The sequence below is a fragment of the Symphalangus syndactylus genome, chromosome 11, assembly GCF_028878055.3.
Source record: "Symphalangus syndactylus isolate Jambi chromosome 11, NHGRI_mSymSyn1-v2.1_pri, whole genome shotgun sequence".
NCBI lineage: Eukaryota > Metazoa > Chordata > Mammalia > Primates > Hylobatidae > Symphalangus > Symphalangus syndactylus.
In genome coordinates this window covers 113,085,127-113,113,119 of record NC_072433.2, presented here as the reverse complement: position 1 = coordinate 113,113,119, position 27,993 = coordinate 113,085,127, and the positions used below count along the sequence as shown (strand labels likewise).

The 27,993-nt window shown below is 36.0% G+C and overlaps 1 long non-coding RNA gene across 3 annotated transcripts; it reads left to right on the top strand.

The window, feature by feature from the left end:
• On the top strand, positions 1–27,993 carry LOC129493282 (uncharacterized). 3 transcript variants are annotated; one of them, XR_010114392.1, is made up of 3 exons: positions 1–71; positions 27,496–27,583; positions 27,814–27,993. It is a non-coding gene; the product is annotated as an uncharacterized lncRNA (long non-coding RNA). The 3 variants fall into 3 exon arrangements; XR_008661100.1 differs by lacking the exon at positions 1–71 and adding an exon at positions 15,752–15,825 and having other exon boundaries at positions 27,496–27,565; XR_010114393.1 differs by lacking the exon at positions 1–71 and adding an exon at positions 15,796–15,825.

Here is a 27,993-nt window from a genome sequence, read left to right as displayed (position 1 = left end):
CTGAGACTGAATGCTAATAGGGGACACAATTATGAATTGAAAATAGTGCTGGTCCTCAAAGAGATAATTCAGTAAGAGACAGATAAGTAAACACATAATTATAACCTCAAATATACTATGACAGAGATATTAAAATGCTGTAGAAGTGAAGGAATGCGTAGGAAGTTTCTTTGCTTACAGAAGTTCGGAATTAATTTATAGAAATGGTGACATATGAACTGAGCCTTGAAAATTCAGTGTTTTTCATTTCAGGAGAGAAAATGTCTGTACAAATATGAAAATGGAATTGTGAAAAATCATGGTATAGTTGAAGGAATTAGCAATTCATTTGCACCCCCTTTGAGCTCTTGTGTTATACGTGTAATATTGGGTAAGATACTAAGAATTTAAGAGTAGGATGCACCAAATCAATGATATTATTTATTTTTTGCTGCCTATAAAAGAATGGGCTTTGTGCATGGGAAAAGGAGACACTGGTACTGCATTTCTTTGTATTGACTTAAAAAAATTCTTTTTTTTTTTTTTTTTGCCTCAGAATAAACAAGTTATTCATAGTTTAAGGCTCTGGAATCTGACTCCCTGAGTCATTTGGTGCTTCTGTATACATGACATTCAACTGTTAAAGAAGTGATCTAGGGAGAAATATTGGGTCTTTCACATGGCTAGAAAGAAAGAACTGCTAGGCCCAATGACAGAATGATTCTCAATGGAGAAGAAAGGGTGGCACAAACAAGTAGTGTTTTAGATTTTTGGGGGAGATAGAGCATGAAAACACTGGCACTAAATGCTTGGTTGGTCCCTGGAAGCCTAGAGAGAGATCAAAGGATGAGGGGCACAAACAATGGGGACCCAGCTCTAAGGGGCAGTGCTTGATTGGCACTAGATTTGATTTCAGAAAATTAAGAAAAAATATATATTTGCATCTTTTGTGTCACTAAGTTCGTCATCCTATTATCAACATATCTGAGTTCATTATTTTATTTAATTTTATTTTTTACAAAGGTGTGGACACTTTGAGGATAGGCACTGAATTTTAATCACCTTGTCACTTTAGCAGCTCACATTATGCTGCATATGGTGTAGGTTGTCAACAGATATGAGCTGATTGAACAAATGAAATAAGTGTTAGGAATTCAGAGAGGTTGATATCACTGTCTGTTCTAGATTGTATCAGCGTAATTAGGAAAATGTGTAACTTTCACTTTTGCACGACTGAACATCTGTGTGCTTCAGATTCATGATTAGTTCTTCCTAAGGGATGAAATAATGCACACTTGGTTGTAATGACAATTTTCTTCATCTTCTCTGATGCCAAGGCTATTTTTGACACAGAAAATGGCATGGCTTTATTGAGGGTTTTATCACCATAAACAATACACTAGTGAGGATTGTGTTTTCTTACTGAAGCCCCATCACCATACATACAAAGGATATTTGTTAGGTGCCCACATTATCCTCTGTGTAAGTTTCAAGCTTACAATTCCTGAGCCATTAAAAAAATGTGTCTTTTTTCCCTTTCTGATTTAAATATATTTTCATTGAATATTTCTAAATATGGCAGGGCTGCTTTTTTAGTTCATATTTTTCACATGTATAGCTCATCGACATTTTATTATTACTGAATGTCATATGAAATGTGCACATCATTCATTAATCAGGTAACCTAAAATTACCATTCATGGATAGCAATTACATATTAGTATGCTAAATGCTCTTCAGGATTTGAAGCATTATCTTTGGTAAGATATTATAAGTAGAAAACAAAACAAAATCACAACAAAAACTGGGCTACCTTTAATGGTGTGGTGTTCAAGGTCAATTGACCAGGATTCACGAATGGCAGTACCTTTTGCTAACTGGCTGACTACGGTCAAGTTAGCAAGTTGTTTATTTTTGACATGGACATGAAAGCTGTACTTACCTTACTGGGATATTATGAGGTTTAAATGAAATAGCATATGTGAAATTACTTCTAATTACTTACTAATATTTTAAAAAACCTGTTTGCTTATATTTTCTTTATTATGGGAAATATGTTGATTTCAGTACTTCTGTGTGTGTGTGTGTGTGTGTGTGTGTGTGTGTATGGGTGGATGGGGTAAGTCAAGGTATGTATTTTATGATTTTCAGAGACTGGTCAGGTGTAGCATAAAATGGCACTTTAACAGCAATTTTATAACTGTATTTAAGGTATACAGCAACAATAGTACATTTATGTTTACATACTGCCAGAAGGACTTCATACCAGTGCCCAACGAGTAAGTTGCTTTTACTCAGTATTCAGTGTTTTTTTTTTTTTTATAGGAGTGCACCTTATTTAATTATTAAAGGCCATAAATAGTTCAAAATAAGTTTCCTTGACTCTGAACAACAAGGATCGGTAATATTCCAATCAAAAGTCAAAAAAGTTGCTTCTGCTTTCTGAGTTCAGTCATTTAGTTAATGCTGGTGTTGCTTGATATTCGTCTTCATGATTTCTGTACATTTTGCTTTATTCCAATGTCACAATCTCCAAAGTTATCAGAAATAAATTAGGTATTGATGGGACATATCTCAAAATAATAAGAGCTATCTATGACAAACCCATAGCCAATATCATACTGAATGGGCAAAAACTGGAAGCATTCCCTTTGAAAACTGGCACAAGACAGGGATGCCCTCTGTCACCACTCCTATTCAACATAGTGTTGGAAGTTCCGGCCAGGGCAATCAGGCAAGAGAAAGAAATAAAGGTATTCAGTTAGTAAAAGAGGAAGTCATATTGTCCCTGTTTGCAGATGACATGATTGTATATCTAGAAAACCCCATTGTCTCAGCCCAAAATCTCCTTAAGCTGATAAGCAACTTCAGCAAAGTCTCAGGATACAAAATCAATGTACAAAAATCACAAGCATTCCTATATACCAATCACAGACAAACAGAGAGCCAAATCATGAGTGAACTCCCATTCACAATTGCTTCAAAGAGAATAAAATACCTAGGAATCCAACTTACAAGGGATGTGAAGGACCTCTTCAAGGAGAACTACAAACCACTGCTCAATGAAATAAAAGAGGATACAAACAAATGGAAGAACATTCCATGCTCATGGGTAGGAAGAATCAATATCGTGAAAATGGCCATACTGCCCAAGGTAATTTATAGATGCAATGCCATCCCCATCAAGCTACCAATGACTTTCTTCACAGAATTGGAAAAAACTACTTTAAAGTTCATATGGAACCAAAAAAGAGCCCGCGTCACCAAGTCAATCCTAAGCCAAAAGAACAAAGCTGGAGGCATCACACTGCCTGACTTCAAACTATACTATTCAATGTTTATATGTGATTATTTATGTGTGAGTTGGGGGTTCATGCTCTTCCAAAATAGATATTAGAAATAAGCACCTTGATTTTACATCAGATTTAGCACTTTAAAATGCAAGCCTAATGAAAATACTCTATTGTATGACAGTATTGTAGATTATTTTCTTAGTTAATTTTCTATTACTCAGAATGTGTGCATATTCCTAATGATTCCATTAGAGTTTAAATAACAGAATTCAGCACAAATGTATTTTACTGAGCAGAAGAAACATAATTTCTCTGGAACTGCAGCTGCCGTAGTTGAAGATGAGGCTCTTACTATCCCTTAGGGAGATTACTGTCTCTGCCAGCTGACTTAGTTTTTATACAGCCAGCGATATATTAGATTGCTTTGCTCTTAAGTGTGATAATAGGCCTTATGCTTAGCAAGGTTTAGAGACTTCCAGTGCATTAATATTTTATGGCAATGACAGGCAAGACACATTTTGTTTACCTAATAAGCCAAGCCAGGGCTGATGTGTATTGGAGATTAGCACTTTTAACTTGGAGGAACTCAGCCAATTATATATTTAGGACTTTGCCATGCCTCTTATAATTGTAATCCAATCAACTCCTTACTTGGTATGTAGCCACTGCATGCAAAGAAACCAGCATACCCATATAATCTGGCCTAAATCAGAGGTAATCTCACTATTAACTCACTAACATTAACCATGTAACGACCATGAATTTTCTAGTGATTTGTTTTCTTCTACTAAAGATCTTACTTCACTTGGAATTTGCTGAGCTTTGAGCCAAAGCTTCCATAGACGCGTGTATGCTACAGTCCCATTCAGAAGATCCACTCAATTGATCTGAGTCACCTAGTAGGAAAGTTGTGTCATGGTGCTCTTGATTTTGGGGATTTCATTCCTGTTGTTCTGTCTTGTTTTTTTACAAGCTATTTAAAACAATGTGATTCCTGGGCCTTCTACAGATCAGAAGTACAAATAAAACATAATTATTGAAATAGACCAAGTGGGTTACTGCAGTACTATTTTAATTTGTTTCTTTTCTCTATTAAGCAAAGTTGACAGTTGCATCAGTTTTTATATTGAACAAAAAGCATAAGTCTCAATGAATAGTAAATATTGGAATACTGATACTCTCTAATTTCAAATTATCTTAGTATATCTAGCTTATAAGTTTTTGAACATAAAATTATATGTGCAACATTTCTTCAATGTTATTAAGGACTATGAGTGTTTCAACCAAATCATTAGGTACTTATTATTTGTAACATTAAGCTGCATTTTATACATTAATTAATAAACCTGTAGGATGGATTCTAAATGTTATAACCATAATTTAAATATGCAATGGAATTTGAAACTTCTCAAGTTGTCTACATGACCTTAGGATATGACATGAAGTATCATCTGCTCCAAAGATGACAGGGACCTCATTGAGAAAGGAGCTTAAAAGTTCTATCAAATTGGTTATAGTACAGGTTTTGGGGGAGGAGGAGGGAGAGGGGGATAGCAGACATAGATTTAGAGTATGGGAATTGGACAATTAAAATGGAAAGGAGGTTCAAATATGTTGAGAAGCGAGTCAGTACATGTGCGAAAACAGAAAACACCATGCACATGTAGATTTAGAATTGCTAATACCCGCAGCGTTCCAATGAGGCATAAACACAAACCATGGTGTGCCCTGCAGGGTCTCTCTGTGTGTTCATTACTTTTAATACCATTCTGTGCAAGCCTCAGAGGAACACAGCCAACTCCCACATCTTGGGGTTAGCATAATCTTGCTGTGGCTGGCACTCAGCCTGTGCTTGACTAAGTCTGCTGACGTTTCTGAGAGGAGAAAAAAAATGGAAAGCATTTGGTTTGGTTGTACAGATTGCTTTCTTTTATAAAGTGGGGGTGGGCTGGTTGAAGTGGCTGGCAATGTATGTTTTCAACTGGGCTAAGTCTTGAAAATTACAAAATACAACAAAATGAAATTAATTCTTTTTGTTAATCATCAGGATTTATTGTTGTCCTTTTGGGGGGTGAGAACTTGATGTGGAAACACCGATCATACAAAAGAATTACAATCAAGTTATGACATCTCTCCCATCTTTTCCAGAGCTTTTTTTGATTCCCTATAATTGCCTGGATAGTGTTTATTTAAATGCTAGTTAATTAGATTTTGGTAAGGACCAATGCAACCAGATTTATCTTAGTCTCTTCATCTTCTGTTCCTAATTTATCCTTTAAGGAACTCTGATTGCAAATCCCATAGAAGAAAAATCAGAGGGTGATGAGAGGAAGGAACAGAGATTGTGCTAAGCTTCATCAACTAGGAAATAAAGCGAAAATGAATTTTCAAAGTGCTGGAAAGGGGCAGAGACAGACAGGCTTATCCCCTGTGCTTGAGCATGATAGTTTCACTATAGTCCCTACTTTGTTCATGTGTTCAAGGTATGTTTTTTTCTCTCTCTCCCTCCCGTTTCCAGAGCTCTAAGGCTCTCAAATTGAGAGAAGCTCAAAATATCACACTGTTGGGAAAGAGCTGACTCTAGCTTTCTTCAGGGAATTGAGAGGCCCAGTGACTTGGAGCAAATCACATGGCCGCTGACTGGCTTTGTCTCTGTTTTTATAAGTGATTTAAAAGAAAACCACGTCAGTAATCCTCAGACCTCTGCTCTCGACTGCGGTCTCTTCCAACCAGGCCTGCTCAGCAGAACCCCTGGGAGGAGGAAAGCACACGAGCTCTCAGCCAAAAAATTAGAAAAAGCAACAAAGCCATTGGAACCGGAAACTTCAGTGTGGGCCAGAATTCAAGGGCAATGCCTTTTTCCCTCCTGGTTTGAGACTAACGTTCAATACTCCCATTTCATCTTTAGTTCCTCCTCTCTCAGCTTTCAGGGCCTTCACCAAACCTTGGAGCATGATTTGATAAACATTTGCTTTGAACACAGAGACAGTGTGGCTCTGAGTTGCCAGTGGACAATGGAGTGACAATAGTAACAATGAGTTGTTACAATAGTAACAATGAGATTTAAATCGCGTATGATTCTAAAGACAAGTAATGTGTTACTGGGGACAGAGGACTTTGCTCTATCCTGGGGGGTACTCTTAAATGAAGGAATTTCAGAACAGATTTCCCAAATGAATGCATTTCTTAGTCCCTAAACAAACCATTAACAAAACTTAAATCTATTTTGTATTCTTTAGATTGACCTGTATTAGTTTTCATTCTAACATCCACATGTAGGTTTTTGAAATCTAAATCTAAGTGAGGAAGGCCCTGTGTTCCAGGTCCTGAAGTCTGAATGCCTGTGTAAGAAACCTAGCTCCGCTATCTATTTGCTAAATGATCTTCAGTGAACATATGACCTTTCTGGCTCCTCATTCCTCATTTATAAAATGGAGTAATATAAGGAACCTGCCCCCTGGGGTTGCTTGAAGAAGTAAAGGAAATAATATGTGTAAGCTATTTTACACAGTACCCGCAACATAGGGAGTATTTAAGAAAAATTACTATGTTACCTTTAGAACAGGAAAGTTGCTTTTATGCTTTTCTGTATTCCTATATTATGTAGCTTTTTAAAAAGGGAAGAATGAATAAAGAATAGTAGTTCTGGAAGACAGTCATTTAGTCATTTTCTCTAATTCTTTTTTCACCTTACAGGCAGATGATAAAATTACTGAGTCTTTTTCTTAAAAGGTGGTATTGACAGAATATTTCGTTTAGAATATTGTAGTGTGGTTTTGCCTTCTAAAATTACTAAAATGCCAGGAAATTATCCATTCTGGAGTCATAGTGGGTTTAGTATGCTTGAGAACTTGAGTATTTTCTTGTGTTTATTTATGGTCATATAAATGTAGACACACGAAAACAAGGTTATATAAAGTAACATCTGTACCTTGAATCGTATTCATTTAATAATAATGTTTTATATTGCTTAAAAATACATTGTATTGCTATTTTTGTTTCACCCAGAAATATCTCGATGAAAGAAAGTCCAGAAGTAATTATGATTTCTGCACATGACTTGTTTTTTTAATTTTATGCTATTAGCTATTTAATACTGCAAGTATTTGTACAGTGGTCAAAACATTAGAAGTAATTAGTCTGAATGTGTTTAAACCTTAACAGAAAACACTTGTGTTCTAACAGATCTAAATATTTAATGAGATTTTGAAAACCACAATTATAGCTTTTTATAGAAAAGGAACTTTACCTCTGAGACCTGAAAAAAGACTGTTTATTATATAAAGAAAGGGACTTTTTATATTTTTAATATATAATTTAATAAGAATTCTACCATTCCAATCTTAAAATCTACAGTTTGAGAAGAAAAACAGAAAAGTCATGTAGAAAAATATTTTAGAAGGATAGCACCTATTTATTTTTTAGGAAAATGTCCAAAGTATACAGAAGGCAGAAATCTAACTCAGGCTGTTTTAGTTTATTGAATTTTCTATTCCTTGAAAATCACAGCACAATTCTCTAGAGATACGTATAAGGATGTATTACATCATAAAGTACACCAAGGATACTAACCCATGTTATTAAACTGTCAGCATACATTATACTACAATTTGTCCTCAATCCAACGCAACTAAAAGCCGCATTGTTGGCAGGAAGTTTAAAACATAAGACTATTCTCTAATCATCTAAAGCCTAAGGTACTTTGGGGAAAAATGCTGTAATAATTGCTCCACTACTCCTTAGTGGCATGTGTGAATTTCATTGGTTTTGTACAGCAAATGTTCAGCTATTACAAGAAAGGATTCAGAAGGATTACCACTTAAAGGCTTTTACTAGTGATGCTGTCGATGTCTCATTTCACAGCATATTAATAGTGGTTTTGTATAACACAAGCAGGGAGAAATAAATGTTAGAAACTAGAGTTTAAATAATGTTTAATTTTCACACAAATATTTAGCAGAAGATCTGACACTGTAATATTGTCAATAACAAAACCTCACAATTATAGAAAGTTTCTGCATCTTTTTAAAATCTAAAATTTAGGTAATTCCACAGAAATGTGGACAGGCTACATGCTAACCAGGATTTCCTATAAAACTTTATCTCAGAAATAGACAAAATGTTCATGAAATGGAGGGTTTGACAATGGAGGTAAAAGTTCCTGTTCAAAGATTATTAAAGGCTTGATTTCACATGTGTGATATGTGTCATGTCATGACAAATTTCAGATGCTTACTTCCTGGGAAGCTTTCAAAGTTGAGGCAACAGAAGACATAAGCTAATAGCACAAAATAAATTATATTAAATTTTCCTTAAACTTGAGTAGAAAGGCAGGGGAGCAGTGGAACAGGAGACTTCTTTTCTTTTTTTGTTTTGAGCCACCTTGCCTCACCTCTTGTCTACTTCTAAAGGGAGTACCTGGCTAGTGACACAGTATTTTTCAGCTTTACTCTTTTATTTTATTTTATTTTATTTTATTTATTTATTTTATTTTATTTTATTTTATTTTATTTTATTTTATTTTACTTCACATTCTGGGATACAAGTGCAGAAAGTATAGGTTTGTTACATAGGTATACCTATGCCATGGTGGTTTGCTGCACCTATCAACCCTTCATCTAGGTTTTAAGCCCCATATTCATTGGCTCTATGTCCTAATGCTCTCCCTACCCTGGGTCCCGGTGTGTGATGTTCCCCTCCTTGTGTCTATGTGTTCTAATTGTTCAACTCTCACTTATGAGTGAGAACATATGGTGTTTGGTTTTCTGTTCCTGTGTTAGTTTGCTGAGGATGATGGCTTCCAGCTTCATCCGTGTCCCTGCAAAGGACATGATCTCATTTCTTTTTTAGGCTGTGTAGTATTCCATGGTGTATATGTACCACATTTTCTTTATCCAGTCTATGATTGATGGGCATTTGGGTTGGTTCCATGTCTTCACTATTGTAAATAGTGCTGCAGTAAACGTACATGTGCATGTGTCTTTATAGTAGAATGATTTATATTCCTTTAGGTATATCCCCAGTAATGGGATTGCTGGGTCAAATGGTATTTCTGGTTCTAGATCCTTGAGGAATCACCACACTGTCTTCCACAATGGTTGAACTAATTTACAGTCCCACCAATGGTGTAAAAGTGTTCCTATTTCTCCACATCCTCGTCAGCATCTATTTTTTTATATCTCTTCAGAATAATTTTGTTTTTTAATTTTACTTTAAGTACTCAGATACATGTGCAGAATGTGTAGGTTTGTTACATAGGTGTATATGTGCCATGGTGGTTTGATACATCTATCAACCCATCATCTAGGTTTAAGCCCCACATGCATTAGGTATTTGTCCTAATGCTCTCCCTCCCCTTGCCCCCCATCCCCTGACAGGCCCCTGTGTGTGATGTTCCCTTCCCTGTGTCCATGTGTTCTCATTGTTCAACTCCCACTTATAACTGAGAACATGCGGTGTATTTTGTTTTCTGTTCCTGTGTTAGTTTGCTGAGAACGATGGTTTCCAGCTTCATCTATGTCCCTGCAAAGGACATTAAGTCATCCTTTTTTATGGCTGCATAGTGTTCCATGGTGTATATGTGCCACATTGTCTTTATCCAGTCTATCATTAATGGGAATTTGGGTTGGTTCCAAGTCTTTGCTATTATAAATAGAGCTGCAGTAAACATACGTGTACATGTATCTTCATAATAGAATGATTCATATTTCTTTGGGTATGTACACAGTAATGGGATTGCTGGGTCAAATGGTATTTCTGGTTCTAGATCCTTGAGGAATCACCACACTGTCTTCCACAATGGTTGAACTAATTTACTCTCCCACCAACAGTGTAAAAGCATTCCTATTTCTCCACATCCTCGCCAGCATCTGTTGTTTCCTGATTTTTTAGTAATCGCCATTCTAACTGGTGTGAGATAGTATCTCATTGTGGTTTTCATTTGCGTTTCTCTAATGATCAGATATGTTGAGTTTGTTTTTCGTAAGTTTTTTGGCCACATAAATGTCTTCTTTTGAGAAGTGTCTGTTCATACCTTTGCCCACTTTTTGATGGGGTTATTCTTTCTTGTAAGTTTGTTTAAGTTTCTTGTAGATTCTGGATATTAGACCTTTATCAGATAGGTAGATTGTAAAAATTTTCTCACATTCTGTAGGTTGCCTGTCCACTGTGATGATAGTTCTTTTGCTGTACAGCAGCTCTTTAGTTTAATTAGATCCCATTGTCAATTTTGGTTTTTGTTGCCATTGCTTTTGGTGTTTTTGTCATGAAGTCTTTGACCATGCCTGTTTCCTGAATGTTAGTGCTTAGGTTTTCTTCTAGGGTTTTTGTGATTTTGGTTTTACATTTAAGTCTTTAATTCACCTTGAGTTAATTTTTTTTTTTTTTTTTTTGAGAAAGTCTCTGTGTTGCCCAGGCTGGAGTGCAGTGGTGCTATCTCAGCTCACTGCAAGCTCCACCTCCCAGGTTCACACCATTCTCCTGACTCAGCCTCCCAAGTAGCTGGGACTACAGGCACCCACCACCACACCTGGCTAATTTTTTGTATATTTAGTAGAGACTGGGTTTCACTGTGTTAGCCAAGATGGTCTCAATCTCTTGACCTCGTGATCCACCCGCCTCCGCCTCCCAAAGTGCTGGGACTACAGGTGTGAGCCACCATGCCCAGCCTTGAGTTAATTTTTGTATGAGATGTAAGGAATATGCAGTTTTCTGCATATGGCTAGCCGGTTCTCCCAGCACCATTTATTAAATAAGAATCCTTTCCCCATTGCTTGTTTTTGTCAGGTTTGTTGAAGATCAGATGGTTGTAGATGTGTGGTGTTATTTATGAGGTCTCTGTTCTGTTCCATTGGTCTATATGTCTGTTTTGGAATGAGCAATATGCTGTTTTGGTTACCATAGCCTTGTAGTATAGTTTGAAGTCAGGTAGCATGATGCCTCCAGCTTTGTTCTTTTTGCTTAGGATTGTCTTGGCTATACGGGCTCTTTTTCGACTCCATATGAAATTTAAAGTAGTTTTTTTTTCTAATTCTGTATAGAATGTTAATGGTAGTTTGATGGGAATAGCATTGAATCTATAAATTACTTTGGGCAGTATGGCCATTTTCACGGTATTGATTTTTTTTTTTTTTTTTTTTTTTGAGACGGAGTCTCGCTGTTGCTCAGGCTGGAGTGCAGTGGCGCGATCTCGGCTCACTGCAGGCTCCGACCCCCAGGGTTCACGCCATTCTCCTGCCTCAGCCTCCCGAGCAGCTGGGACCACCGGCGCCCGCCACCTCGCCCGGCCAATTTTTTGTATTTTTAGTAGAGACAGGGTTTCACTGTGTTAGCTAGGATGGTCTCGATCTCCTGACCTCGTGATCTGCCTGCCTCGGCCTCCCAAATTGCTGGGATTACAGGCGTGAGCCACCGCGCTCGGCCGGTATTGATTCTTCTTATGCATGAGGATGGAATGTATTTCCATTTGTGTCCTCTCTTATTTCCTTGAGCAGTGGTTTGTAGTTCTCTTCAAAGAGGTCCTTCACTTTCCTTGTTAGCTGTATTCCTAGTTATAATTTTGTAACAATTCTAAATCAGAATTCACTCATAATTTGTCTCTCTGCTTGTCTATTATTGGTATATAGGAATGCTTGTGATTTTTTTTGTTTGTTTTGAGATAGAGTCTCGCTCTGTTACCCAGGCTGGAGTGCAGTGGCATGATCTCAGCTCACTGCAACCTTCCACCTCCGGGGTTCAAGCAATTCTCTTCCCTTAGCCTCCTGAGTAGCTGGGATTAGAGGTGCATGCAACCACGCCTGGCTAGTTTTTGTATTTGTAGTAGAGATGGGGTTTTACCACGTTGGTCAGGCTGGTCTTGAACTCCTGACCTTGTGACCCACCCGCCTCGGCCTCCCAAAGTGGTGGGATTACAGGTGTAAGCCACCGTGCCCGGCCTGCTTGTGATTTTTGCACATTGATTTTTTATCCTGAGACTTCACTGAAGTTGCTTATCCACTTAAGGAGTTTTTGTGTTGAGATGATGGGGTTTTCTAAATACAGAATCATGTCATCTGCAAACAGAGACAATTTGACTTCCTCTCTTTCTATTTGAATACCCTTTATTTCTTTCTTTTGCCTGATTGCCCTGGCCAGAACTTCCAATACTATGTTGAATAGGAGTGGTGAGAGAGGGCATCCTTGTCTTGTGCCGGTTTTCAAAGGGAATGCTATCAGTTTTTGCCATTCAGTATGATACCGGCTGTGGGTTTGTCATAAATAGTTCTCTTCCTTATATTTGAACACATAGAGGCCATTGTAGGATTATTAATTCACCTAATTTCAATATTATTGCATCTCAAAGAATAGGGAAGCCTTGGGATGAGGGAGAGAGGAGGGGGAATGGCTGGTCCATGGAGCAGTCAGAACACACCCAACATTTATTGATTAAGTTCATTGTCTTATAAGGACATGGTTTATGGTGCCCCTAAATAGTTACAATAGTAACATCAAAGATCATAGATCATTATAACAGATATAATAATAATACAAAAGTTTGAAATATTGAAAGAATAACCAAATGTAACACAGGGACACAAAGTAAGCACATGGTGTTGAGAAAATGGCACCAATAGACTTGCTCAACATATTGTTGCCACAAACCTTCAATTTGTATTAAAAAAGGCAGTTATCTGTGAAGCACAGATAAAGGGAAGCACAATAAAATAAGGCATGACTCTATGGTTACACGTTTATAGCATAATCTACCCAACATCTATTATTACATTTATAAGAATTCCTTTTGCTCTGTTAAAATTGTCTCTAACACTTGTCCTATGTTTAATTTTACCATGTTTTCCTGGAGTACTCCATTGACTGCTATATTAGTCCATTTTCACACTGCTATAAAGATGCTACCCAAGATTCGGTAACTGATAGAGGAAAGAGGTTTAATTTATTTACAGTTCCTCATTGTTGGGGAAGCCTCAGGAAACTTAAAATCATGGCAGAAGATGAAGGAGAAGCAAGTACCTTCTTCACAAGGCACCAGAAAAGAGAAGAAAGAAGAAGGGACTTCCAAACACTTAAAAAACCATCAGAACTTGTGAGAAGTCACGCACTACCATGAGACCAGCAAGGGGGAAACCACCCCCATGATCCCGTCACCTCCCTCCCTCGACAAGTGGGGATTACAAGGTCTCTCCCTCCGCACGTGGAAATGACAATTAGAGATGAGATTTGGGTGGTGACACAGCCAAATCAGATCAAGTACAGAACTGTGACTTTCTAGACTCTTCTATAATTTATTGTGCATGAAAGTTCTCTCACTACATTTTTCTAGTGATTCCGCTTCTTGACTGTCTCAGGACCTAGAAGGAATCCTCTGAAGTCCAGTGTGTGCATACTCATGACTTGAGTTTTCCCTGAAGAGTCAAGATTTAGTGAAAACACAATTTCTATGGAAGAGACGGCTACCTGTCTGCCAGAGATTCATAGACTCTCTATGTCATAGATTTGTTGAATCCCTAAATCACCTCTGGTGGAGAGACACCACTGAACAAGGAAAGTGTTTAGAATTTTCAGGAGCAAAAATTAAACCATTGTTAAGCCACTGAGATTTGCATTAAGCTACTGAGATTTCAGGGTTTATCTATTAGAAAGGCTTTTTTAATTTTACTAATATAATTCTTTGGAATAAAAACAATTGAGCTTAGATAGATTATAGAATTTTATAGAACAGAATGACTTCCTTAGCTGACAGGTCATAACTGGACAGTCCCTGACCATCCTGGGTAATGATTTCTTGAACAAAGAAAAACACTAACTGATTCTTTTTTTCTTCCTAAATCTGTTTCCAACCTCTTATGTTTTCAGGCTCAAAACTCTTTTTTATTTAACATATAGTTTATATGCTTTTCTTCCTATGAGAAATTTTACCAAAAATGGGGAAAGTTCATAATGAGCAAATGTGTATTTTACTAATTCATCCAGGGCCTGGTAATATCCCATAATCTTTCTGTTATTCTGTAATTAAAGATATAAGACAGAGGAATAAAAATGATGATGAGAATTCATGAGACAATCATATCCTAAAATATTCATGAACGTAATTTCATGATCTACAAACAGCCAAAGTCTATAGCTCTTTGCACAGTTTTTTCCCATCTAGTTGGCTATGAATCGCAGACAATCAAATTTATGTAGGATTATGGACTCATGGTATAAAAGAAATTAGGTTGCTCCCTAAATTTTAGCTGGAGCCATGTTTTTCAATTCAAATAAATGTGTATGTGCTTGTATGTGTGTGTTTATTAACACACTTATTTCCTTCAGACATCTTCCAATTTAGATTCGAGAAGAATATTTATGGAATGAGATTTTAAAGCCTGTCTTACACACTCATATGTAATAATTTCATTATTAGATATAATATTAGATGTTATATTTTTGTTTCTACCTTTGCACCCTTATAGTATATCAATACATTTTGGATACAGCTTGGTTTCACAGAACTTTTTAGCACGCATGTTCTTTTAGGCAGTAAACATTTTGTGTGTATACAGGCATATATGTTTGTTAACCTTTTCATACCTATACACAGATTTGTGAGCAATGAAATTGCCAGTGAGTTGCTATATAGACAGTATGACCAACAGGTAACAGTGGGCCACCCTTTGTGTAGGGTGAAGCTGATTTGATTGAGTTAAGCTAGTCATAGCAGTCACTAGTACGTTAGACTTCATTTTATTTTCTCTGGATAAAAGGGTTATATTAGGTGTACATCTTGCTATTTGTAGTAAACTGGCATTAGTAATTCACTTACACTTACATTGTCCTTGTTAAGACTTGAATTTTTCTTAAGAAAATAAAGTTTTAGCATGAGTTCATTTCCATACTTTTCCTAGGTCATTGACTAAGAATTAGTGAAACATAAGAATTCATTTTTTTGGTCTGCATGATGCCAAAATACATTGTTTGGCAAATGCTCCTAGCACCTAGACTAACTGATTGAAGTGTGTTTTGGGATAGTGCAGATATAGCCACAGAGTAATTATGACTGGCATACTGTTGTTGACTTACTTTATAACATTCAAAAATAATATTTTAAAAATCATGAAATACGATCCACATATAAAAGTTTATAAAATGTAAACATGTAGCAAGATGAATAAAACGCAAACCCTTGTAACTACCCAAGCCCAGAAATAGAATATTATTTATGGCCTCTATATTGCGATACTTATGTATTTCTTTCATAGATTCCTATTTTGTTTTGTCCAACATAAATTAGGTTTTAATATTGATGCAGGCCATTTTGAAATAAATTATAAAGGTTTCATTAATTGTAGAATAATGTTATATTATGTCCCACTTTCTCAAGTAATACATCAGAGAAATTTTCATTTAACTCTTGTCTTTAAAAATATAAATCTTTATGTATTTATTTGTTTTTGAGACAGTCTCACTTTGTCTCCCAGGCTGGAGTGCAGTGGCACAACCTCAGCTCACTGCAACCTCCACCACCCGGGTTCAAGCGATTCTCGTGCCTCAGCCTCCCAAGCAGCTAGAATTACAGGTGTGTGACACCACTTCCAGCTAATTGTATTTTTAGTAGAGATGGGGCTTCACCACGTTGGCCAGGCTGGTCTTGAACTCCTGACCTCAAGTGATCTGCCTGCCTCAGCCTCCCAAAGTGCTGGGATTACAGGCATGAGTCACTGTGCTCAGCCAAAAATATAAACTTTTTAATTTATATGTGCATTGATTTTCTTATCCTTTTAAATTTGTGTCCTAGTATAAGCATCTAACCCCTAATATTCTGAAGTTAGGGAATATTTAAGGCAGAAAAATAACATGACATTCTACTCCGCTGTGGTTCAGGGCCTGAACCACTGTAGGAGACTGTGTCTGTTTTTCTTCTCTTTCTTTACAGTGTTCACAGTTGGCTCAGAACACTGCTATCTGTCTAATTGTTTTTGCCACTTGATAGGAACGTCACCTTTTTTCCTCACAGAACTATACTTGTTGCCTATTAGCCTGAGGATTAGATTTAAGCTGCTCATTTTTATACCCAAAATGAATCATTGGTGTCATTATAAACTAAGTTAATCTCTTGCTGCCCTTAGAAGGTAATAGAAATGTTCTTATCTGTTAATTATGTCACACTTATCACAGCATTTCATAACCACTGTCTCCTTCTGGTGCTATTTGGACTTTGCAAATGTGGTATACAACTTTCTGTCGGTGACTTCCTCTCAGTGGAGGGTAAGTTGATTTGACTTAGTTAAGCATGTCACATCAGTCTTTAGAAAGTGGATTTCACTTTATTTTATCTTTTTCAAATGTAAGCATTATATTGGATGTTCAATTTGTGGCAAAGTGGCATTAGTATATTCATTTACAATTGTATTAATCCTGGTCAAGGCTTGAATTTTAGGAGATAAGTAAAGTTTTATTATTAATTCATTTTCATATCTGCATCAGGCCATTTACTAAGATTTAGTGAAATATACAAATTATTTTATTTCTCCTTAAGTATTATATATAGTTCTACAGAAAGTTTTTATAAACTACTTAAGAAATATACTTAAAAAGTAAATAAAAACTCCGACCAAGGTGTTTAAATGCAAAATGGATGTATCTGATTTGGGACATACAAGTTTGAGATGCACAGCAGACGGGAAAAAATGTTAGTCTGAAGCTCTAAATGAAGTTTGGGGCTAGAATTCCATGTTTGGGACTTACTTACAGAATAAGAATGAATGCCATGATTTGCCTGTGTGTTTTGCGTTTATAGGTGCTGGGCCTACCTTGGCCTCTAACCCCCAACAAATTATTCTATTCTAATAACAGACGTTCTAACAAAATAATGTATTTAATAGAATATACCTATTATTGTAGATCCTTGGCTTGGTATGGCTAATGGAATGAGATTGAGTTGTTTGGAACTTACTGCACTCAGATGAACCATGCAGTTTATCCTTATCACAGGTCACTGGAATCATGTACATGAGACTTGATTTAGTTTACAGTGTTCCACTCAGGTTCATATTATTTTGGTTATTTAAAAAGATGTAGTGATAAATTCAGAATTCCAGAAGACAGAAAACGTACCATGGTCTTTGAAATGTATTTGTCCCTTCTATTCATCATCTTATAAATGTCATTTGAAAATCTTTGGACTCTTCTTATTTTATGCTCACAAATGCCCTGTGAGTAAAGCACAGTATATAATATCATTTTTGATATTTGCAGAAATGGGCACTCAAAACATAAAATGACCTGGCCAAGGTAACCCAGTTTATAAGTGGCGGAGTCAGTGCTTGAATTCAGGTGTTCTGAACTCAGGACCTTTCCTACAAAATTATTATTTTTTATAGCACATTGAGAGATGTAACAAGTTAGATTAGTTGACAATTACAGTTTTTTATTTTTATCAATATTTTAAAACACATATTTCAAGATATTATCAATCTGTTTTACAGCTGAGGAAGTTAAAGCAGAAAAAAATGTCTGACTAGCATGACATCAATATATTCAGTGAGATTGGTTGTTGCTACCCTACATTTTTTACTTTTAGGCCACAGAAAATAAAGTGATAATCTTTCATACCTGCAAATATGCTATGTATTGCAGTTCATTATAAAATGGATGTTGGCACAAGTTGAAAGAGAAATTTATGTGTGGAAACATTCTTTTTATTTTTAGAAATGCATATTAATCTTTTACTAAAATATGACCAAACTTATAGAGTCAAATTGTAGTCTTGTATTTTAAATATTGCAATGTGAAAAATATCAAGTGGTTAGGTCATCAAACATAAGCTTTAAAAAGATGCAGTGTAATCTGAAGTCCCACAGGAGCCTTAAATTTGGGCTTGTTGTAAAGTGTGCCATTTGGTTATAGAGAAATTAAACAAAAAAATCGATTGTCATTATTAGTAGAGAGCTTACTCTAAATTAATGGTGTATGTTGTTAATGAACCATTCCTACAAAGCTAATAGAGCCAGAGAAGTAAATGCTATTTCCAACACTATACATATTCCCCTAACATAATCAAGTAAGCCAGTACCCAACCATGAAAGTTATACTGATTTGGACAGTTTTTTAAACAGTAAGTTAAAAAAAAAAGTAGTGTCTTCCCGAAAGAAAAATTGATATGATTACCAAAAAGTCGTTTGATTTTCAATTAAAAAAGAAACATATCTCTGACTGCAGAGAGCATGAAAAATACATCTTAAAATAATTGCATGGCTCAGGAAAGCAGCCAAGGAAACATTTTATGTGCAGGTAGCAAAATAAACATCATAATTATTTGTTGTGTAGAATACGTTGATCATAACTTCATTTGGATTTTAAAACTTCCAATTACTTGTATCTAATTTTCCTACATAGCACACATTTGCCACTGAAACTAAGTTTTTGCTATTTCTTTATAAGTAAAGATCATTCATGTTACAAAAGTAAATTCCTTTTGAACCTGTGGCATAGATAATATTCAGGAGAATTTTCAAGTATAAGTAGAAACTGCAGTTTTCCTCTTTAATCAAAAGTGTTTTGAACTACATCTTGTCTATATGTTAGTAGGTAAAGCAGAGATAACTCTGTGTACATGATGGTGGTACTAGTAGCAGGTTGGAGGCAACAGTGAGTTTTTGACTGTAGAAAAATTTAAAGCTGTATAAATTACATAACCAAATATAGCTTTTATGGCTCCTTTTGAAATCAATCCAAGATATCACCCTTCTCCAAAAAATGCCAACAGAAAAGGAGATAGAGCAGGCTGGCCAGGCAGGACCTTCCACTGATTGTTCAATTTGTTGTTGCTGCAGAAGGAACAATTATCTGCACAAGAAAACACCTTCATAAGAACCAAAAATCGGCCAGGCACGGTGGCTCATGCCTGTAATCCCAGCACTTTGGGAGGCCGAGGTGGGCAGATCACATGAGGTCAGGAGTTCCAGGTCAGCCTGGCCAACATGTTAAAACCCCATCTCTAATAAAAATACAAAAATTAGCCAGGCACAGTGGCACATGCCTGTAATTCCAGCTACTTGGGAGGCTGAGGTAGGAGAATGCTTGAACCCTGGAGGTGGAGGTTGCAGTGAGGCGAGATCATGCCACTGCACTCCAGCCTGGGCAATAAGAGCAAAACTCCTCAAAAAAAAAAAAAGAAAGAACCAAAATAAGATAATGATCATAGTACATAGTATCCGGTTTTAACATCGTATCAAGGAAAGTGGCACTGAAGAGGGTAGGAAAGACAGTCTTGCACTGCCCATACCTCCCCTCACCCAGGCCCCAGCAGCACAGAGAGAGAATCTGTGTGTTTCGGGGAGGGACAGCAAAGTGATTGTGGGTCTTTGCATGGAAATTCAGTGCTGCCCTGTCACAAATGGAACACAACACAGGGCAGAATTTGGCTGGTGCCCATGGAGAGAGCATTTAAATCAGCCTCAATCACCCCAGCAATAGGAACCTGAGTTTTGGCTAGCTTCAGTGCACTAAAGTGCGGTGGGGTCCTGAACAAATTTGAGAGGTAGTCAGGCCACAAGAACAGCAGTACTTGGGCAAGTGTTGGTGCTATGCTGGACTCAGAGCCAGTGGACTTGGGGTGCACATGACCCAGGGAGACACCAGCTGAGACAGCCAAGGGAGTACCTATGGCACCCCTCTTCTAACTCCAGGCAGTGAAGCTTAACGAGAGACTCTTTTCCCGTACGGAAAGAAGAAGGAAGAGTAAAGAGGACTTTCTCCTCCAACTTGGATACGAACTCAGCCACAGTAAAATAAAGCATCAGGCAGAATCCTGAAGCTTCTGATTCCAGGTCCTAGGTCCCAGATGATATTCCTAGACCCACCCTGGGGCAGAAAAGCACCTGCTTCCCTGAAGGACAGGACCCAGTCCTTGCAGGATTTGCTGCCAACTGAATGAAGAGCCCTTGGGCATTGCATAAACACCAACAGTAGCCAGGCGGTAGTCACCACGGGCCTCGTATGAGACCTAAGTACCATTCAGGCCTCAGGTGTGACCCAGTCCCAGCTATAGTGGCCACAGGAGTGCTTGCTTCACCCCTCCCTCAACTTAAGGCAATGCAGCATGGAGACAGATACTCCATTTATTTGAGAGGAAGTGAGCGAAGTGAACAAGAGACCCTGCTTGGTATTCCTGGGAATTCTTCTGGCTCTTACTCAAGCTCTGCAAATCTGCAAAAGTTACAACGTTACGGTGCTTGGGGCACCCTCCAGTGCTATACAGCTGTAGTGGCCAAATACCTAGATAAAAACAATTCCTTTTGAATACCTGGAAAGCCTTCTCAAGAAGGATGAATGCAAGCAAGCCCAGACTGTGAAGACTGGAATAAATACCTAACTCTTCAATGCCTAGATATCAGTAAACATCCACAAGTATCAAGAACATCTAGAAAAACATGACCTCATCGAACAAACTAAATAAGGCACCAGTGATCTAGAGATGTGTGACCTTTCAGACAGCATTCAAAAAAGCTAATTTTAGGAAGCTCAGCTAACTTCAGGATAACACAGAGAAGAAATTCGGAGTACTATCAGATACATTTAACAAAGGGATTGAAATTTTAAAAAATCCAGTGGAATTTATGGAGCTGAAAGATTCAATTGACAAACTGAAGAATGCATTGGAATCTCTCAACAGCAGGATTGACCAAACAGAAGAAAGTATTAGTGAGCTTGAAGAGAGGCTATACGAAAATACACAGTCAGAGAGAAAAATATAGAAGAATGAAGCACGACTGTACTATCTAGAAATAGCCTCACAAAGGTAAATCTAAGAGATATTGGCTTTAAAGAGGAGGCAGAGAAGGAGATCAGTGTAGAAATTTAATTCAAATAAATAATAACACAGAATTTTCAAAACTTGGAGAAAGATGTCAACATTTAAGTACAAGAAGGTCGTAGAACACCAACCAGGCTTAACCCAAATAAGACTACCTCAAGACATCTAATAATCAAACTCCCAAAAATGAAGATACGATTTTAAAAGCAGCAAGATAAAAGAAACAAACAATATATAAAGGAGATCCCATATGTCTGGCAGCAGACTTCTCAGTGAAAACCTTACCATCCAGGAAAGAGCGGAATGACACATTCAAAGTGCTACAGGAAAAAAAAAAAAAAAAAAGAAAAGAGAAAAAACCTTTTATCCTAGAATATGATATCCAGTGAAATATCCTTTAAATACAAAGGAGAAAAAATGCTTTCTCAGGGAAGTAAAAGCTATTGAATTTTGTCAACATTAGACCTGTCTTACAAGAAATGCTAAAGGGAGTTCTTTAATCTGTAAAAAGGATGTTAATAAGCAATAAGAAGTATGAAGATACAAAACTCACTGGTAACAGTAAGTACACAGACAAATACAGAATATACTAACACTGTAGCTGTGGTATGTAAATCACTGACATGTTCAGTAGGAAGACTCAAAGGCAAACCTGTTAAAAATAACTACAATAACTTTTAAGAAGTAGACAATATAAAAAATAAAAACAACAAAAAGTTAAAAAGCAGGATGTATCGACTTAAGATATGGAGTTTTTAGTTATCTCCTTGCTTGTTTGTTGAGTCATGGTTATTTTTTTGCAATCAGAGCTATCATCAGTTGAAAATATTATTTGCAAGCATCATAGTTACTTTAAATTAAAAAACCTACAACAGATATACAAAAATAATAAATTAAAACATACCACTAGAGAAAATCATTTTTACATGAAGGAAGACAGGAAAGAAAGAATAAAGGCCCACAAAACAACCAGAAAATAAATAACAACATGGCGGTAATAAGTCCTTACTTATCAATAATAACCCTGAATATAAACAGACTAAACTTTCCAATAAAGAAATATACAATGACTGAATGGATTAAAAAAAAAGACCCAATTATATAGTGTCTATAAGAAACTAACTTCACCTATAAAGATACGCACAGACTGAAAACAAAGGGCTGGATGAAACAGGCAAATGGAAACCAAATAAAGAACAGTAGTAGTTATATCAGAAAAAATACATTTCGATTCAAAAATATCAAAAGAGACAAGGTTATTATATAATCATAAAAGGATCAGTTCAACAAGAGGATATAATAATTGTAAATATATATACACCCAACACTGGAGCACCCAGATATAAAGCAAATATTATTAGAGCTAAAGGGAGATATACTCCCGGTACTATAATAGCTGGCAACCTCAACACCCCACTTTCAACACTGAACATCCAGACAGAAAATTAACAACAACAATAAAGTCAGACTTAACCTGCACTATAAACTAAATCGACCAAATAGATATTTACACATTTCATTCAAGACTTGGAAAATACATATTCTTCTCCTCGGCACATGGATTATTCTCAGAAATAGACCATACAATAGGCCACAAAACAAGTCTTAAGAAAATTCAAAGAACTGAAATCATATCAAGTATGTTCACTGACCACAATGGAATAAAACTAGAAATCAATAACAAGAGGAACTTTAAAAACCATACAAACACATGGAAATTAAATAATATGCTCCTTAATGACTCGTGGGTCAATGAAGAAATTAATCAGGAAATTAAAAATTTATTGGAAAAGATGATAATGGAAACACAAATACTAAAACCTATGGGATGCAGCAAAAACAATACTAACAGGAAAGTTTAGAGCAATAAGTGGCTACATCAAAAAAGAAAAAATTCAAATAAATATCCTAATGATACATCCTAACTAGAAAAGCAAGTGCAAACCAAACCCAAATTGGTAGAAGGAAAGAAATAATTAATTAGAGCAGAAATGAAATTGAAATCAAACTATAATACAAAAGATCAATAAATCAAAATGTTTTTTGAAATGGTAAAATATGAATAAACAAGACTAAGAAAAAAAGAAAATCAGAGATGAAAAAGGAGACGTTACAATTGATACCACAGAATTTCAAAGCATCATTAGAGATTACTATGAGCAACTATATGCCAATAAATTAAAATCACAGAAGAAATGGATAAATTCCTAGACACACGTCTAAGTTCCTAAACAACCTAACAAGACTGAACCATTAAGAAATCCAAAACCTGAACAGATGAATAACAAGTAATGAGAGCAAAGTCATAATAAAAAGTCCCCCATCAAAGAAAAGCTTGGGACCTGAGAGCTGACTGCTGAATCTTACCAAACATTTAAAGAAGAACTAATACCAACCCTGCTCAAACTATTGCAAAAAATTGAGAAGGCAATACTTTCAAACTTATTCTACAAGGTCACTGTTACTCTGATACTAAAACCAGACAAAAGCACAAGGAAAACAAACTATAGACCAGTATCTCTGATGCATAATGATATAAAAAATCCTCAACAAAATACCAGCAAACCAAATTCAACAACACATTAAAAAGAACATTCATCATGACCAACTGGAATTTAACCTGGGATGCAAGGATGGTTCAACATACACAAATCAATCAATATGATGTACCATATCAATGGGATGAAGGATGAAAACCACATGGTAATTTCAATTGCTGCTGTAAAAGCCCTTGATAAAATTCAACATCCCTTTATGATAAAAACCCTCAAAAACTAGAGGTAGAAGGAACATACCTCAACACAATAAAAGGTATACATGACAGACACCCAGCTAGCATCATTCCGAATGGGGAAAAACAGAAAGCCTTTCCTGTAAGATCTGGAACAAGGCAAAGATGCCCACTTTCACCACTGTTCTTCAACATAGTATTGGAACTCTTAGCAAGAGCAGTTAGACAAGAGAAATAAATAAAGGGTATCCAAATTGGAAAGATTTCAAATTATCCTTGTTTGCTGCAGATGATATGATCTTATATTTTGAAAAACCTAAAGACTCTATCGAAAGACTATTAGAACTGATAAATTCAGTAAAGTTGGAGTAAACAAAATCAACATACAAAAATCACTTGAATTTCTAGATGCCAACAGTGAACAATCTGAAAAAGAAATCATTAATGTAATCCCATTTATAATTGCTACGAATAAAATAAAATACCTAGGAATAACCTTAATCAAAGAAGTAAAAGATCTCTAAAATGGAAGTATAAAACATTGGTGAAAAAAATTGAAGAGGACACAAAAATTGAAAGATATTTCATGTTCATGAATTAGAAGAATCAATATTATTAAAATGTCCATACTACTGAAAGCAATCTATAGATTCAACGCAATTCCTATCAAAATACCAATGGCATTCGTCACAGAAATAGAAAAGGTCATCACGAAACTTATATGGAATCACAAAAGACCCAGAAGAGTCAAATCTATCTTTAGCAAAAAGAGTAAGGCTGGAATAATCACATTACCTGACTTCAAATTATATTATAGAGCTATAGTAACAAAACCAGCATGGTACTAGCATAAAAACAGACATGTAGACCAATGGACCAGAATGGAGAACCTAGAAATAAATCCATACATCTACAGTGAAGTCTTTGGACAATGGTGCGCAAGAATATACATTGGGTAGAAGGCAGTATCTTCAATAAATGGTGCAGGGAAAACAGGCTATCCATATGCAGAAGAAAAACTAGATCCCTATCTCTTGCCATATAAAAAATAAATATGGTTTAAAGACTTGCATCTAAGATCTCAAACTATGAAACTACTCAAAGAAAATGCTGGAAATACTCTCCAGACATTGATCCAGGTAAAGATGTCTTGAATAATACCTCATTAGTACAGGCAACCAATGCAAAAATGGACAAATGGGATCACATCAAGTTAAAAACCTTCTGCACAGCAAAGGAAACAATCAATAAATAGCATGCAGAATGGAGAAAATATTTTCAAGCTATCTATCCAAGAAGGGATTAATAACCAGAATATGTAAAGAGCTCAAACAACTCAGTAGCAAATAAACAATCCAGTTCAAAAATGGGCAAAAGACCTGAATAGACATTTCTCAAAATTAGACATATTGATGGCAAAGAGGTATATGAAAAGGTGTTCAACACCATTGACCATCAGAGAAATGCAATTCAAAGTTACAATGAGATATCATCTCACACCAGTTAAAATGGCTTTTATACAAAAGACAAGCAAAAATCACTGCTGGCAAAGTGGGTAAAGGGGAACCCTCATACATTGTTGGTAGGAATGTAAATTAGTACAGCCAGTATGAAGAATAGTATAGCGATTTCTTGAAACACTAAAAATAGAACTACCATATGATCCAGCAATCCAACTGCTGGGTATACACCTAAAAGAAAGGAAATCAGTATATTGAAGAGATATCTGCACTTCCATGTTTATTGCAGTACTATTCACAATAGCCAAGATTTGGAAGCAACCTAAGTGTCTGTCAACAGATGAATGGATAAAGAAAGTGTGATACATATAAACAATGGAATATTATTCAGCCATAAAAATAATGAAATCCTGTTATTTGCAACAACATGGATAGAACTGGAGGACATTTTATTAAGTGATAAAAGCTAGGCACAGAAAGACCAATTTCACATGTTCTCATTCTTATGTGAAAGCTGACAAAACAACTGAAAAAAAAGGGAAGTCAGGGAGGAGGCGGGGAGTGGCACTAAAACATTGTAAGAATGAATAATATCTAGTATTTGATAGCATAACAGGGTGACTATAATCAATAGTTCAATGTATAATTGAAAATAACTAAAAATGTGTAATTGGAATGTTTATAACCCAAAAGAATGAAAAACGCTTAAGGTGATGGGTACCCCAATTACACTGATGGATTATTATTGCCCATCGTATACCTGTATCAAGACTTTATATGTACCTCATAAATATGTACGCCAATTATGTACCCATACAAATTACAAATAAAGCCCAGCATACCAAACCCTGTGGTCAGATACATTTTAAACTATTTTCACCCTGTTTTATTTACACAAAGGAGGCACCACAAATAATTTTTCAGTAGGGATTGAAATTTGAAAAATGTCTATTAATGCTGACCTTAAAGCTAATCTTTTGAGAAATAAAAATTTGGTGTCTGGGGGAAATTAAGCCAATATGTATATATTGGGAATGTCTATTATTCTGTAATAATAGCGAAGATAACCTACTTACCTATACACACAAACACACAATATTGATAAATCATAACTGTAATATGAAGGAGGAATAATGGGAAGTGATTATAGTCAAATATTTCAATATAAATGTAAATGCTTGTGTATCTCTATACTAGAAGATCTATTCAAGTAGCTGGATGCTCATACCAAGGTATAGAATTGCCACGAATATTACAGCTATGAATATGAACTGATATAGAAACATCAATACCACAATGTTATTTTCTGACTCAATGGGCCATTCTTGCTAAACTTCCAGACAAAAAGCACAATCTTCCTTTACTTTACAGGGTGGCTACATTAAAAAAAAAAAAGAATCCATATTAAAACTCCAAAAAGATACATTACATTTATATGTTAAACACAGCTAGTATCCGGCTATAAATTATGAATAAAATTTTCCCCTATGTGGCTGTCTAGCAAGACATTTTAAACTTGTTTGGGGACATTGGACAAGGCCTTACTGTGCAGTATTCTCTGTAATATCATAGAATGTTAAGCCTTTCTGGTCCCTGCCTTAAAAAAAGTCATCTTTTGTGATTGAGCAAACCCACAGTGCCCTGACATATTTGCCCAGTAGGAGGGCACTGTTTTTTTAATTGTAGATTTGATATGCCTTGTTTTATTAGTTATTAAGATATTGTTATTTCTGAAGCCTTTATTGATATTTTGATCCACACTTTACGTGTAAGAAGAATTAAGACTAGAAGAAGTAATTATGCATTTTCAAAATATTAAAATGAACGTTTAGCAGAATAATATCAAAACATGAACCACATACTTACCAAAATAACTATTTGGCAGGGTGAAGACTTACAAGGAACAAATCAGGCAATAAGACACCCCAGCAATAATTTTCTTCAATCGTATTTTGGCACACTGTGTTAGCCTAGTTATAAGCCCAAAGCAGCACTGGACTGGATCCAGTCGCAGCTCTCTCATGGATTAGTTATGGCACTTGGATAAGTCACTTACCCCATCTCTCTGTACTTTTCTCATTTACAAAATGGAATAATGCTCACTCTGTCTACCTCATTATTAGGACATGATAGTACCACATGTGAGAATATAATATTTAGCATTCACAGTCAGAAATGCATCTCATTAGATCTCCATTTAGTATGAGACTTATTAATCTTTGTTGCCATTCTGGCTTGCAGCTGTGTCCTGCAGTTTTCCTACAGTTGAAAGAAATGAACAGTTCAGAAAGTCTGAAACTTGCAGTATGAAGTTAGTACCTATGGGTTAGTAAGTAGTTAACCTGAGTAGTCTATATCTATATGCAGTATGTCAATACATAGTAAGGATATATAAACATATTAGACACCATAATGTTCTTAACTCAGTGGTTCTCAAAGTACCAGGCACTCCTCTGGATCCCTGACACTTTTGCAGGGTGCTTGCAAGGTCAAAGTTTTCTAATAGTAATGCTGAAATCTTGTTTATCATTTTCACTCTCTTTCTCTCTGATTGTATAGTGATGTTTACCAGAGGCCACAACACATGTGGCATTGCAGGCGATTGCATACAGAAGCAGATCTGAGGATCCAGCTGTCTACTACTACTATATATGAGTTGTAAAATGTAAAATAATGTAACTCTTCTCACTAAATCTGTGTGTGTTTCTGCACAGTGTACAGAAAACATCAATAAATAAA